Here is a 16,279-nt window from a genome sequence, read left to right as displayed (position 1 = left end):
AACAATAGAGGAATTGCTGTTAAATTAACCCGTTAGTGACCACCAATACGCCTTTATCACTAATGGACTTTATTCTGATGCATATACCTTTTTACGGCAGCATCAGAATAAATCTGTGCCGCCGGGAGCAGTAAAAGCTCCCTGCTCAGCTACTGGAGGTAGCTGAGGGCTGGGAGCAGACCAGCTCCAGCGGGCAGGATCTAAATCAACACTGATCCCGTCCATTTAACCCCTCAGATGTGGCAGTCAATAGAGACCACTACATCTCAGTGGTTTTAGAGGGAGGGGGCTCCGTCTCCCCCGCCCCATCGGCACATCTGAGATGTAATCGTGGGGTGACGATGGTTTCTATGGCAGTCAGTGGCCTAACAAAGGCCCCCGGGTCTGCCTGTAGTGAATGCCTGTTAGGCCATGCGAGAGGTATGGCCTAACAGATGACTGTCAGTTTTACGCTGACAGGCATAATACACTGGAACACAGAAGTATTGCAGTGTATTATAAAAATGATCAAATGATCACATAGTGAAGTCCCCTAGTGGGACTAAAAAAAAAAAGTTTCAAAAAGTTTAATAAATAAATAAAAATCCCAAGTAAAAAAAATTAAAAACCCACATTTTCCCCTCACAAAATGCATCTTTATGAAAAAAACAAAATAGTGAAAACATTACATTTATTTGATATTGTCGCGTCCGTAACGACCCAAACTATAAAGCTATTACATTATTTAACCTGCTCGGCAAATGCTGTAAAAAAATAAAAAACATGCCAGAAAATGTACAAATGGTTTTATTCTCGAGTTATATAAAAAAAAAAAAGTGAAGCAAAAATTGCACCTCATTGATTTGTAGAGAAAGTAAACATGTCGGGGGGAAGGAGATGTTGAAAGAAGTTGGGGGGGCGCCAAACTGAATCTTTGCCCTGGGTGCAGGAGAACCTGGCTATGCCTCTACACTACTACACCACACCTCTCCCTTCTGATAGCTCTCCCCCTGTTCCCTATATATAAGGCAATTGTCTTACTCAGTCGGCACCATCTCTTCTTTACACACGCAGAGTTACTGTACTATGTGCGACAGGAGCTGTCAGCTGCTCTTATCCATGGCTCTCACAGCTCCTGTGCTTTTTAACCAGAGAGAGGAAACCTGTATCCTCTTACAGCATGGGAGCCGTGGGATGAGAGCAGCTGACAGCTCCTGTCGTACGCAGTACAGTACTACTCTGCATGGGTAAAGAGGAAATGGTACAGATGACGGAGTAAGACACTTGCCTTCTATTGAGAGTTGGATGATACTGGAAGAGGGGAGATGATACTTGAGGGGGGATACTACTGGGTGGGATGAAGGGATTGGCCCCCCCAGAGAACCAGAGGATCCTCGGTGGGCCTAGGCACAATTAAGGGGTGTTAAATGTCCTGCAGAAGACCACTTCATTTGGAGCTCTCTGGTGCTAATCCCTTGCCACTAGGGATGATTTTCAAATTACCTAAGAGACCTTATTGATGATATGTCCTGTGTGTACAATAAATACTTCAAGTACCATGATGAAATGAAAAGTGGACATGTACTGGAAGGGTGGGCCCACAGAATCATCTCTTCTGGTGGGCCCAAGGATCCTCAGTTCGACGCTGGTGTGATGATTCTGAATGGGGAAGAATGGATACTAGGGGTAGAATGGATAATGCAGGGAAGTAAAGAGGATACTGGAAGGGTGGATAAAGGTTACTGCTTAGAAGATTCTTGGGGAAGAAAGGACAGTAGAGAGGGTAATGCTGACGGAGAGATATGGTACTGAGGGGTGGAACTGCATGGGCATAGATTATACTTGGGGGGGATAATACTGGGATAAGAAAGGATACTGAACGGGGTTGATACTGCAAAAGAGATAATACTGAGAGGGATGATACAGCAGGGGGTATATGATACTGGAGGATGATATCATCCCCCTTACGGTATATTTTGCAATACCGTAAAGGGGGTATGACACTGGGAGAGATTATACTGATACTGGAGGGGATTGGATGATAACTGGGGGAAAGGAAGATATGATTCCTGAAGAGAAGTGAAATATTACTGGGGAGGATAGAGGAAGGAGAGGTGGTATCCGGGTGTGGGGTAGAACAAAGAGAGATCACACCTGGGAAAGGGGAGAGATTATACCTGGGCGGTGGAGGAGACGCAGAAGAGGTTATAACTGGGGAGGGGAGAGAGATGACACTTGGGGGAAATATTTTATGTATCTGGAATTAAGGAGAGATGATACCTGGGTATCCGAGACGGAGCAGAATGAAATTCTATTTTTGCAAAGAGGGGGTGGGGAATAAAAAACTATATTGGTTGTGAAAGTGGACATAGAGGGGTGGCTAAATAATCCAGCACAGGGCACCATCTAATCAAAGGCTGGTTCTGAGCTAGTGGCTGGAGCCTAAGTGCGATCATGTCTGCCATACAAATTACACACAGAACAGAGAACATCCTTGTCCACTAGCTCTCTGCAGCACACCCTTAGAAGCAGAAAAAGCATGGACGAGATCATGCAGCAGTAAGGAGCAGTGTTACTGAGAATCCAGCACTGGGGAGACATATAACTCTTACCAGCAGCCTGTATCTCCTCTCCCTCTCTACTCCTGCATCCTACCCCTGCTCTTCCTCCCCTCCCCAAAGACTTATATGATGAGCTGCGTCTGTGTCTGTCTCCCTCTCTGCTCCTGCTCCCAACTCTGCTCTCTATAGACTTCTATAATCAGCAGCATGTGTGGGTGTCTCTCTCTTTCTCTCTGCTCCCTCCTCCTGCTTCCCCCTTCTCTCTCTGTAGATTTCTATGGACAGTCTTTGTAGAAACTGTTGTGTGATTTGGCAGAGACACATCCCCCATCCAGTAGTCCGTCATCTCTGCTCAGTAACTAGAGACAGATTTTTCTTGACAACGGGATGGACAGCAGATTACAAGAAGGGAGACAACTAGTGGCACCTAAACTACAAAATTTTATCATTAATCAAATTATAAAGTTGATATATATCAGTTGTACAATTACAATTAGCATAAGTTGTTTGAAAAGTTAGTGTCCATTTAAGTGATTAATGGGTTATTTCAAACTAATAACGTGATAGCCTATCTGTAGAATATGCCATCTCTTTATGATCAGTAGGGGTGGATGGGGCTCCCGGTCACCCAGCTGAGTAAGGAACTACAGCCGACCCTATTCACTTGAAAGAGGCCATACTGCAGTTCCTTGCACAGTGGGTAGCTGGGTTGCTGCTGTGCAGGTTTTAACAATGCAGGGACGCAGCGCTAAATCAGCGCAGCGGCCCCTTCGTTCTCAGCATTGTGGGGATCCCAGCAGTCAGACGCAATATGCTATCACTTTATAATTGGGAATACCCCTTTAAGGAAACAGATATTCATTACCCCCACCCACAAAAATATACACACTCTCTCTCATGCATACACACACACACACACACACACACACACACACACACACACACACACACACTTACATTTATGTGTGTATATACAGTATATATATATATATATATATATGCATACCTAAATCTAGCTAGCTATACATATACTGTACTCTCATACAAACATATACTAAACAAATACACACATGAACCATACCTCCCAACTTTCAGTTATCGTAAAGAGGGACAACCACATGTTCTCTCCTTTTCAGCCATGCCTCTAATACCACCCAATCTCCACCCATACACACCTGGTTCAGCCCACACAGTTTCATGCTCACATAGTGCCTCCCACACAGTATAATGCCAAATAGCTGCCCCCATATCTGCCATCATACAGTATAATCCCATCATAGATGCACCCATACAGTATAAAGCCAACACAGATGCCCCCATACAGTATAATGTCCACACAGATGCCCCATGCACTATAATGCCCACACAGATGCCCCATACAGTATAATGCCCACACAGATGCTCCCATGCAGTATAATTCCCAAACAAATCCCCCCATGCAGCATAATGCCCCATAGCTGCCCCCATATAGCATAATGCCCCATAGCTGCCCCCATATAGCATAATGCCCCATAGCTGCCCTATACAGCATAATGCCCCATGGCTGCCCCATACAGCATAATGCCCCCACAGCTGCCCCATACAATATAATGCCCACACAGCTGCCCCATACAGTATAATGCCCTCACAGATGCCCACATAAAGTATAATGCTCACACAGATGTTCCCATACAGTATAATGCCCACACAGATGCCCCCATAAAGTATAATGCCCACACCGATGCCCCCATACAGTATAATGCCCACACAGATGTTCCTATACAGTAAAATGCCCACTCAGATGCCCCTTGCTGTATAATGCCAAAACAAATTCCCCCATACAGCATAATGCCCCATATCTGCCCCCATACCTGCCCCCACACAGAATAAAGCCCCATAGCTGCCCCATACAGCATAATGCACCATAGCTGCCCCCATACAGCATAATGGCACCATAGCTGCCCTTATACAGTACAATTCCCCATAGCTGCCACATACAGTATAATGCCCTAACACCTGCCCCATACCGTATAATGCCCCCATAGCTCCCCATACCGTATATATTGCCCCCATAGCTCACCCATACAGTATAATGCCCCATACAGTATAATTCCCCCATAGCTTCCCCATACATTATAATGTCCCCATAGCTTCCCCATACAGTATAATGCTCCCTCAGCTGCCACCATACAGTATAAAATCCCCACAGCTGCCTTATACAATATAATGCACCTATAGCTTCCCCATACAGTATAATGCCCCCATAGCTGCCATGATACAGTATAATACCCCCACAGCTGCCTTATACAATACAATGCCCCTATAGCTTCCTCATACAGTATAATGCCACCATAGAAGCCACCATACTGTATAATACCCCCTTTGCTGCCCCTAGTGCCAGTGCCCATGTAGATAGTGCCACAATGCCCATGTAGATAGCTCTACAGTGTCCCCTGTAGATAGTGCCACAGTGCCCATGTAGATAGTGCCACATCCCCCCTGTAGATAGCGCTACCCCTCTGTAGTCAGTGCCATTGGGGCTCCCTCTTGAAGCGGAATCCCCAGACAGAGACTCGGCCACATTGTGGCAGGGGATTCCACTCCAAGAGTAGCCCCTGACGTCACTTTGCATCTATGGATAGTAACGCCAGGTGCTTCTCCAGGAACGGATTCCCCGGCCAGAGTGTCGGCAACGCTCTGGCGGGGGATTCCGCTCCAGGAGTAGCCCCTGACGCCACTGTCCATATATGGACAGGGACGTTGGGGGCTGACTCTAGGAGTGGAATCCCCGGCCAGAGCTTTGGCAGTGCTCTGGCAGGGGATTCTGCTCCAGGAGTAGCCCATGACGCCACTGTCCATATAGGGACAGTGACATCAGGGGTTGCCCCTAGGACCGGAATCCCCAGAAGGAGACTCGGCCATGCTGGACTGTGCCAATATGGACATATATGGACAGTGACATCAGGGGTTCCCTCTAGGAGCGGAATTCTCGGCCAGAGCATTGCCGATGCTCTGGCCGGGGATTCTGCTTCTGCAGAAGCCACTGACCTCACTGTCCATATCTGTTGCCAACGCTCTGTCCGGGGATTCCGCTCCAGGAGTAGCCCCTGATGTCACTGTCCATATATGGATAGTAATGCCAGGGGCTTCTCCAGGAGCAGAAATTCCCCGCCAGAGCATCGGCAACGCTCTGGCCGGGGATTCCGCTCCTACAGAAGCCACTGACCTCAATGTCCATATATGGACAGTGACTTCAGTGGCTCCTCTAGGAGCGGAATCCCCGGCCAGAGCATCGGCAACACACTGGCAGGGGATTCTGCTCCAGGAGAAGCCCCATACGCCAAAGTCCATGTATGGACAGTAACGTCAGGGGTTCCCTCTAGGAGCGGAATCCCTGGCTAGAGCGTCAGAAATGCTCCGGCACTAGATTTCGCTCCAGGAGTAGCCCCTGATGTCACTTTCCATCTATGGATAGTAACGCCAGGGGCTTCTCCAGAAGTGCATTCCCATATACATAAACTCCCCTACATGAACGCACACCCGTACACAGAAACAAATACAGACAAGGTTACAAAGTTTTATATTGACGGCCTAGTCTTCTTCAACTTTAGCGGCTATAACCATGTTAAAATACATGACTGTCAGCAAGTCTGCACTGAACCCAAAGGAATTCCTTACTGAACATAATATAGTTGACGGTCTTCTCCATGTGGGTGAGGTAATTGAGTGATGAGATTGTACAGGGACATTTGCTCAGTATATTATCTGTATGTAACAGGGAAATCTGCTTTCTTCACCATAGTAACCAGTAAGTACCGCCTGCTGACACATATTTCTGGTTACCATGGAAACCTGTGAACTTCACTTAGTAACAAAGGCCTCCGGTACCCATGGAAACCTTCCAAATATTGTTTTCCCTCTGTTTTACATGCTTTCATATGCTTTTATCTGCATTAATAAAGACCTTACACGGATAGTCAATCTTTGGAAAACTCAAATGTGCCTTAAACTCACTCACAAGAGAAAATACACTTTTAATTTACGCTCATTGGAGGCTTGTATAATAATTATGTGAAATAGATATTGACATAATGTTCAATAACAACATCAAAATCGACAGCGTCAACATAAGTGCAGAGCAAGGTGGAGCGCAAAATATCAAATGACTCAATAAGGCTAGGGCTTCACGGCACAAAGATCTGTGTGCCTGTGCGTGCATCGCACGGAATTAAAGTCAATGTGGTCATGTTGCGATCCGTGGGTTGCTGCGACCACAAACCGACAGTCACAAGAAAATCCAATCCTTCTGGATTTTTTGTGACTATCATGTCTCGGCAACCTGTGCGTCGCAACGTGGCCAAATTAACTAGTTTTGCGCTTAAAGTCGGTGTGTAGCCCTAGCATAAAGCAGAGCTCTAACCATGTAAGAAAAGAATACAAAAAACATTTAGTTGTCTTAAAGGCAAGACATAGTAAAACATACACAAGAGTAGGAGAAAAGAAAGACAGACAAAATAAAAGGGGACAAACAGAGAGGAAGAGGGAAAAGGGAGAGAGAGAGATTTTCCCCCGATCCCTTCGCCATTTCTAGTCTAACTCAAAATTAATTTGTTTCCATCAGACAATCAAGCACGAGCTAAATCAAATTGTATATCAGTGTGATTGGTGCAACTTCCTAAATACATTTAATTAAAAAGTATTTTTACTTTTTGAGATACAGCTGCTTTGTATTTAACCTTTAGGCCCCATGCACACGACCGTATTTTTCATCAGTAATTGCGGACAGTAATTACTGACAGTAATTACGGTTCTTCATTTCTATTGACCACGGACGCCTTTCAGTATTTTTACTGATGGGTGTCCATGCTGAAAAAAATTATAGAAGCTGTCCTATTCTTGTCAGTAATTATGGCAAGGACTCACCCATAGAAGTCTATGGGAGCTTCCGTAAATACGGACGGCTACGGATGTGCATCCGTATACCGTCCGTATTTATGGACGCATTGCTATGCAACATGCTGATAACATCGTTTGCCACCTCCCTCTGTTTTTACGGATCCGTATTTACAGACAGTATTTCGGGATAGATGAAAATACGGTCGTGTGCATGGGGCCTTAGAAGTATGGTAGAAAGTTTCTCATTGACCATGATCCAGTATAACTTTAATTTCACAAGATCCAAGTTAATTGAAGGAGTCTTCCATGCCCCCACTATCGTGACACTATCGAGCCAGAAACATAAATTAGATACATTATGAGTATGTTTGGGGATATCGGGAACAGGTTTATTTAGTAATGCTTCCTAGGAGGATCTATTGAGGGAAATGTGTGTCACCGATTGTAAAACATAGTAAATTGTATCCAGAAATGGTGTACCCTGGGGCACCAGTCCACCAAATATGTAGTAGGTTACCCTCACCTGCACAACCCCTGAAACAACAAGAGGAGGACCCAGGGAAGATCCGTGCCAGCCCCTGAGGAGTTACAGAAAATATACCATCTCATAAAGAGCTAATAGCCGGATTCAGTCAGGATTGTATTACAGGATAGTTTAATAATAGATTTGGCCATATCTTGCCAGTCCCGAAAAGAAAGCGAGTCGTATATAAAGGGGTTTTTACCTCGCGGATATAAATTTTTTATGTAAGTTATATATGTTGGTTGATCCACCTGGATTATTATAACATACAGTATGTGTTCAAAAGCTGTTTAAGAGTTAGGGTATGTTCACACGCCCTATTTACGGACGTAATTCGGGCGTTTTACGTCCGAAAATACGGCTCCAAACCGCCAGCAAACATCTGCCCATTGAATTCAATGGGGTTACGATGTTCTGTGCACACAGGCTTTTTTTTTTTACACGCCGCTTTCAAAAGACGGCGTGTAAAAAGACGCCCGCGTCAAAGAAGTGCATGTCACCTCTTGAGACGTAATTGGAGCCGTTTTTCATTGACTCCATTGAAAAACAGCTCCAATTACGTCCGTAATTGACGCCGCGAAAAACGCGAGTATGAGCAATTACATCTGAAATTCAGGAGCTGTTTTCACCTGAAAACAGCTCCGTAATTTCAGGCGTATTGGTCGCTGCTGTGTGAACATACCCTTAAGGTCACCATGTTTATTTTTTAGGGAAGATTAAAAATGTCGGATTTGTTGAAGACAAAATGAATCAGAGAAGGTCATAGAATGTATCGAGGAGAAATGATCATGTTATTTTTGTATAAGATTTATATATATTTTCCATGTAATACGATTGGATGTTGTTCATGTTATATTATGTAACGATTCTGAATCACAATGAATACAAATAGTTTTTGACGCTTATGAAAGAAAAGATTCCTAAATGATGAAAGGAAAGTAAAGCTCTATAAAGTAATGTACATTCACTACAGCCATTAAATATTTTCAAACTATTGAAAATATAAATATTAAATATTAAATTTTTTGCCCATTCTTCTTTGAAACAATATTAAAACTTTGACAAATCGCATGGTAACTATGAGTAAACATGTATTTCTTAACTCCAGCCACATATTCTCAATTGTTTGATGTCTAGACTTTAACTCCAAGACATTAGAGGGGCATATTGATGTCATGGGGGTTCTCCGCCAGAATGGTGAGAGCATTTGAACTGCTGCCATTTGATACTATATTTCCTTCGCAGCAACCATTGCAGTGGAAATGTCTGGCCAGACATGACTTCCCCCAGCAATAACAGCTGATCATCTAGGGTTCGAAAAACGACCCATGGCTTGAAAGCCTTCCTTTTGTTTTTAAGGGGGTTGTCTTCATGAGACAACCCCTTTAAAGGAGTTTTCCCACATATACGGAATATCCACGGCAGAAGACCCCTGCTTCTAGGCAGAGACTTAGGTGGCCATGCATGTGCATATTTCCAATAGACATGAATGGAGCCACCACCTAGATATTGGCCGTTGATTCCCATCTACTGTAAATGCCCTTCATGTCTAAGGTGGGAAAATCCCTTTAATATTGTTGTTTATAATCTTTTCCTATAAAAGCTTAATTTTATGTATGGAGTGATTGGGGGATATTCGTAAACACACAGCAAACTTTTGTTGCCCATAGCAAATCTAATAGAAAAACGTTGTTGCCCATAACAAACAATCACAGTTCAGTGTGTACATAGAAGCTGTATATTGCCCTGAAAGTCGATTCCGTCTGTTCAGCTGGACTGACGGATCGGCTGAAAGCTGGTCCTGCGTGTCTCTGACATGAACTTAGATGGGATCATTATTAGCTGAATCCTGCGTGTTATTAGCTGAATCTGGTCTATTTATCCATTCAGTATATTAGTTATGTATTAACAGCACTGGCGTCACCCATCAGCTGCTCTTCTGTTGTGTATACAGAAGTAAAGAACCCATTTAGTAACTCTGTCTTCTCTTTATTCCCTGAGACCAAGTCCCCATTACCACTATTTAGGGGTCCCACATGTTCTGATCTTGTTTTGTTTTTTTGCATTTATATACTTGAAGAATTTTTTGGGGATTTATTTTACTATCCTTGGCCACCTGCCTTTCATTTTGTATTTTTGCTAACTTTTATTAAGCTCTTTATAATTTACAAAAGCTACAACTGTACCCTCAGATTTGTATTTTTCTAATGCCCTTTTTTGTCATGTATTGCCCTTTTTACAGAAGGTGTAAGCCGCCATGTGCGGTTTAATTTTAGTCTTTTATACTTGTTACCCAAACTAATAAATTTTGCTGTATATTTAACCAAAGTAGATTTTAAGATCTCCCATTTATCATTTGTCCCATTATTTGACATTAGTTCTTCCGAGTCTATGTCCTTAAAGCAGACCTCATCCTGGGGAAATTGGCCTTCTTAAAATTAAGTGTTTTTGCCTGTGTTTGTTTTTTAAAGTATATGTAAAATATAACTATATTATGATCACTGTTACCGAGGCTTTTACGAACATCGACATTCCCAACAAGCTCTGCATTATTAGAAATGACCAGATCCAACAGAGCTTCACCTCTAGTCGGGTTTTCCATAAACTGGCCCATAAAATTTTCCTGCAATTAATATCCCGGTAATTAAAATCTCCCATTATCACTACTGTACCCACCTGTGCAGCCCGCTCCATGTGTTTATATAGCTGACCTTCCATCTCCTCAGTTATATTGGGTGGGGGGGGTCTATAGATTACACCAAAGATAATTTTTTCAGTGTTTACCTCCTTTTGTAATTCCACCCACAAGGTTTCATCCTCCTCACAATCTTCACCCACTATTGTCTCTTTCACACTCACCTTCATATCACTTCTCACATACAGACATACACCACCGCCTTCATATCACTTCTCACATACAGACATACACCACCGCCTTCATATCACTTCTCACATACAAACATACACCACCGCCCTCATATCACTTCTCACATACAGACATACACCACCACCCTCATATCACTTCTCACATACAGACATACTCGGCCATCTTTATTATTTGCCCTGTATTTCCAAAACAGTGTAAAACCCTGTAGACAGGGGCATAACTAGCAAACACTGGGCCCCATAGCAAACCTTTGACTGGGCCCCCCTCCCAGGGTGCCACACACAGCCCGCCCTTGCAGATATCTAGTGTGCTGTAGGAGACGCCTTTTAGACAGACTACTTCAGCACAATAACCTGGGAACTGCACCATCGACTGTGCTATATAGCAATTATCAAATTAAATTGCAACGAACATAGCATGGTCATCTGGGGGTGCTAAATCAATATTATTGCTCAGTCTTCAGGTTATAAATGGCAGTGCATAGGGTACATCTTCTCTGTGCACTGTGAACTTAAAAACTAATATACAAACGGGGTAATGATCCTCGTAAATGGAATTATATTAGATGTGGATAATAAAACAATAATATAATATTATATATATAAAAAACAACTCATAAAAACATAAAAATATAAATACAAAAATAAATAAATAATAAAAATAATAAAAATTTACAAAAACAATATAAAATTATACCACATCAGGATATAACAACCATATAGAGACTAGACAAATAAAAGGCAAACTCTATACATAGGTCTCGACCATTAACCGTACTACCGAGTTGATAATGACAATGTAAGTGCACAATGCACTAGTAATATATACTATAATTTCTGCATTTCCTATCAATGTATGCAGAGATTGCTTATTGACCAACATACAGCAATATCGATATTTGAAGAACACTATATCCCTAAAGATCGTAATCAGTGACAAAGTAAATATAAACTCTGGGGAAAACTAACAAAGACATTTAAATAAAGCCGTGAATTCTAATAATACTACATTACTACAATAACACTACATTACTATAATACCACTATATCACTTGTGACAACTTGGGGACCACTTAGCTCATGGGATCGCCATCTCCCAGGTGAGATGGTTGGCACACATAGAAAGTTCACTCCAACTCCTTGAGTAAAAAGGTTTAAACCCGCCGCAGCTAGCTTTATTGTCTTCACAACAGCAGTCAGTGGTACAACAATAAACATACAAAATAAACCCTAGGCCGTCCAGCCTCTAACTAACACATTCAGTGTCCCTCACTATGTGACACTGAGCGTTGTGCCCAGCACCTCAAAACCTTCACAGCTTTACCTCACACGGTGGTGACTCTCACAGGCTAGAATGCCTGTCTTCCCCAGACTGAGAGCCCTGTGTGGACTGCACAGACCTGAATTAAAGAGCCGTCTCAGGTTGAGCCTAACTAGGCTCATCAGACAGCCCAAGCACCAGCAGAGAAAACCCTCTCTGCTGTACATGCTCCCTGGTTGCGTAAAACCTGAGTTTCTGCACCGTCCAGTAGCTGCACTGCTACACACTATAATAATACTACATTACTATAACAATACTGCATTACTATAATAATAATACATTACTATAATACTACATTACTATAATAATACCACATTACTATAATAATATTACATTACTATAATAATACTGCTCGGTTTAAACTTAACAGAAATTTGCGAGATTTCTCTATGTGCTTATTTCAACAATCAAGTTTTCCAGTTTGTGTCGCTAAATTCAGTCCGGCGGATCAGTTGGCAGTGTATGGCAGACACACAAATCTCAAGATTGGGCAGCCCCTTTTTAGATAGTGCCACAGAGCCCTCTGTAGATACTGCCACAATGCCCTCTGTAGCTACTGCCACAGTGCCCTCTGTAGATAATGCCACAGTGCCCTCTGTAGATAATACCACAGTGCCCTCTGTAGATAATGACACCCCCCCCCTAGGTAATGCCACAGTGTCCTCTATAGATACTGCCACCCACCTGTAGATGCTGCCACAGTGCCCTCTGCAGATGCTGCCACAGTGCCCTCTGCAAATGCTGCCACAGTGCCCTCTGTAGATGCTGCCACAGTGCCCCTCTGTAGATGCTGCCACAGTTCCCTCTGCAGATGCTGCCACAGTGCCCTCTGCAGATGCTGCCACAGTGCCCTCTGCAGATGCTGCAACAGTGTCCTCTACAGACGCTACCACAGTGCCCTCTGCAGATGCTGCCAAGGTGCCCTCTGCAGATGCTGCCACAGTGCCCTCTGCAGATGCTGCAACAGTGTCCTCTACAGACGCTACCACAGTGCCCTCTGCAGATGCTGCCAAGGTGCCCTCTGTAGATGCTGCCGCAGTGTCCTCTGTAGATAATGCCACAGTCCCCTCTGTAGATAGTGCCATACCCCCCCCCCCCACAGTAGATAGCTCCATTGGGGCTCCCTCTAGGAGTAGAATCCCCAGCCAGAGCGTTGCCGACGCTTTGGCCGGGGATTCCTCTGCTGGGATTCCTTTGCTTGCCAGACTTCTGACATTTGTGAACATTCACTTTAAGTTGCCTTCCAATTTTTCACATTCAGTATCAGAAATGTGATTATTTTACATTATTTGGGCATTTTTATCTTCAATGTTGTTTTGTATCAAAATGATATCCTTATCCTGTAGTCTAGTCCTCTCCCCACAGTCTATTTCTCCCCCCACCAATGTAGTCTGACCCCTCTTTAACCTGACTACCATTTTATTTTACACATTGACCGCCCTCCTCAGCCCTAGATTAAATACTCCGCCACCCCAGCTAGAATTTTCTCCCCCGGCACAGCGGACCCCCTTCCATTTAGGTGCAAATCATCTGCAGAATACAGTTTGTATCCCAATGAAAAGTCAGCCCAGGGCTCTAGGAACCCAAAGCCTTCTCCACTACACCAAGACTTCAGCCATGCATTTGACTCCCTGAGCTCCCGCTGTCTTTCCTGTGATGCGCATGGCACAGGCAGTATTCCTGAGAATACAACCTTGGAGGTCCTTCCCTTCAGCTTGTAGCCTAGTTCTTTAAAATTATTCTTAAGGCTCCTCCACCTACCATTTATTCTGTCGTTGGTTCCCACATGGACCACGACAGCTGGATCATCACCAGCTCCTCCCAGTAATTTATCCACCCGTTCCACTACATGCTGAACCCTGGCATCAGGGAGACAGCAAACAATTCGGTTGAGGTGGTCTAGGCAACTAATTATTCTATCAGTCTTCCTGACTATTAGTTGTCTTGCCTTACCTGCATTACCATCCCGCCAACTACTAGCTGGGCTGTTCTCCCTGCTGTTAGGGAGATCAGTATCCACTAGGGCTGCCATTTCTGAGGCTGACACCCTCGCATCATCACCCAAGTTGGCAATTTTCTTGGAATGAGGGTATGTTCACACGCAGTGGTTTCATACGTAATTCGGGCGTTTTATGCCTCGAATTACGCCTGAAAAAACGGCTCCATTACGCCTACAAACATCTGCCCATTGCTTTCAATGGGAATTACGATGTACTGTTCCCACAAGCCTTTATTTTACGCGTCGCTGTCAAAATACGACAAAATAGGACACTTCTTGGGACGTTTCTGGAGGCGTTTTTCATTGACTCCATTGAAAAACAGCTCCAAAAACGGCCGTAAAAAACGCCACGAAAAAAGCGAGTTGCTACAAAAACGTCTTAAAATCAGGAGCTGTTTTCGCCTGAAAACAGCTCCATATTTTCAGACGTTTTTGGTCACTACGTGTGAACATACCGTAACAGAAACAGGATTGGCCTTCTTTTTCTTGGACCCCTTTCTACTGCCCCTAACTACATTAACCCAGCTACTTGCCCGGTCCTAATGACCCATGTCTTCGCTACCCAGATCTAACCCACTAACTGCATGCTCAGTGAGCAGCATGCTCCGCTCAAGATTGTCTATCGCCCTCAGTGTTGCATTCTGCTCCTCCAGATCTCTAATGCGAGCTTCCAGATGAACAACATACTCACATCTGCCACAGAGGTATTCACCCTGTAAACTCTGGCTCCAGTCCTGCATACATATGGCAAACTGTGCAGTTAAGAAAACCTACAATCTTGCTGTCCATTATCCTATTTACAAAAAAAAACAGTGAACAATTGAAAAAGTAAAAGAAAGTTATAGTACTTACAGGGACTTTTATTCTTCCTTTCAATTAAGGTTTTTTAACTCCACTTATTAACAAGTCACTTGCCCAGTAAGCCCAGTGAGACCAAGCTCAGAATGAGTCCCGCAGTTTAAATTAAAGCATCTGAGAACAATTCACCCCTTCCCAATTTTGGCCTTGAGGATAGAATAATTTTTTTATATTTCCCTCTTTGCATCATGGTTCTCATAACTTTTTTATATTTTGCTCGACGTAGCTGTACGGGACTGTTTTTTGCAGGACAAGTTGTACTTTATGTAGGTGCCATTTTTTGGTGCATTTACATTATCGTTTAATTTATATACATTTTTAATTTGGCAAAAATGCAGGAAAAAAACAGTTCCACTGCAGTCTATTTATTCATTTATTTTTACACTATACACCAATGATCAATAATGTTATATATTTGTTGTACAGGTTGTTACAGTTGTGGTGATACCAAATGTATATATTATTTTATGTTTTGGGACTTATATTTAGTAAAGTTTATTAATTGTAAAAAAAAATTACTGATTTGTTTTTCATTTAACATTACTTTTTTTTTAAATTAATTTCACTTAAATCCCATGGGGGGATTTTTCATTTTTATTTTTATATATCTATATCCAGTACATTAGCCTGTGTACTGATTGTACACAGGCAGTTGTTAGGGCATACCTCAGTATGTCCTAACAACAGGAAATATGGTGAGACAGGCGAGGGGTGTACTTCAATGGACCCTGGGCTGTCTGGCCACACAAGTTATGAGCCTCGATCGCGTCACAGAGGGGTCCCCTCTTCTCAATTTCGCTTTGAATTCCACGGTCATCTTTGATCGCAGCATTCAAGGAGTTAACGACGGAGAGAAGAGGTTTCTCTTATCTCCGCCGTTAGAGCGGGGCTGTGTATTACAGCCGTTGCCCCGCTCCTGATCCTGCCGGCACACTGTGTGTCACACAGGATGAGAATGATCATCCTAATACGGCAAGCACCTGCTGCTCAGAAGTATTCTCGTCCTGTCTCGGCAATCAGTTAATATGGTGCACAGCAGAAAAGAAAAAAAAGTTTTAAATTGTGTCAGTAGTTATAGCACAAGCTGCACATAAAAACGAACGCTGCTATTTTCTATTTGCAAGCACTCAATCCGTTTGATTTCAGATAGAGAATCACCAAGGGAGGTCAGTTGCCACATGAAACAACAGAAATAACGCCACTGTACGGACAGGGGTAGGGAAACGGACAAGTGAGCCCTAATCTACCCGCCACTCTGTCCCTGCCTACTTGCAACG

At 43.4% G+C, this 16,279-nt stretch overlaps 1 protein-coding gene across 11 annotated transcripts in view; it reads left to right on the top strand.

Moving 5' to 3' along the window:
• The window catches only part of CACNA1G (calcium voltage-gated channel subunit alpha1 G), a 338,489-nt gene that overhangs the window by 78,087 nt on the left and 244,123 nt on the right, over positions 1–16,279 (top strand). The gene's annotated exons all lie outside the window — the stretch shown is intronic.

Source organism: Rhinoderma darwinii, chromosome 13 (genome assembly GCF_050947455.1).
Source record: "Rhinoderma darwinii isolate aRhiDar2 chromosome 13, aRhiDar2.hap1, whole genome shotgun sequence".
NCBI classification, from domain to species: Eukaryota; Metazoa; Chordata; class Amphibia; order Anura; family Rhinodermatidae; genus Rhinoderma; species Rhinoderma darwinii.
The sequence above is the reverse complement of the archived record's forward strand: the minus strand, read 5'-3'. Positions and strand labels throughout refer to the sequence as shown.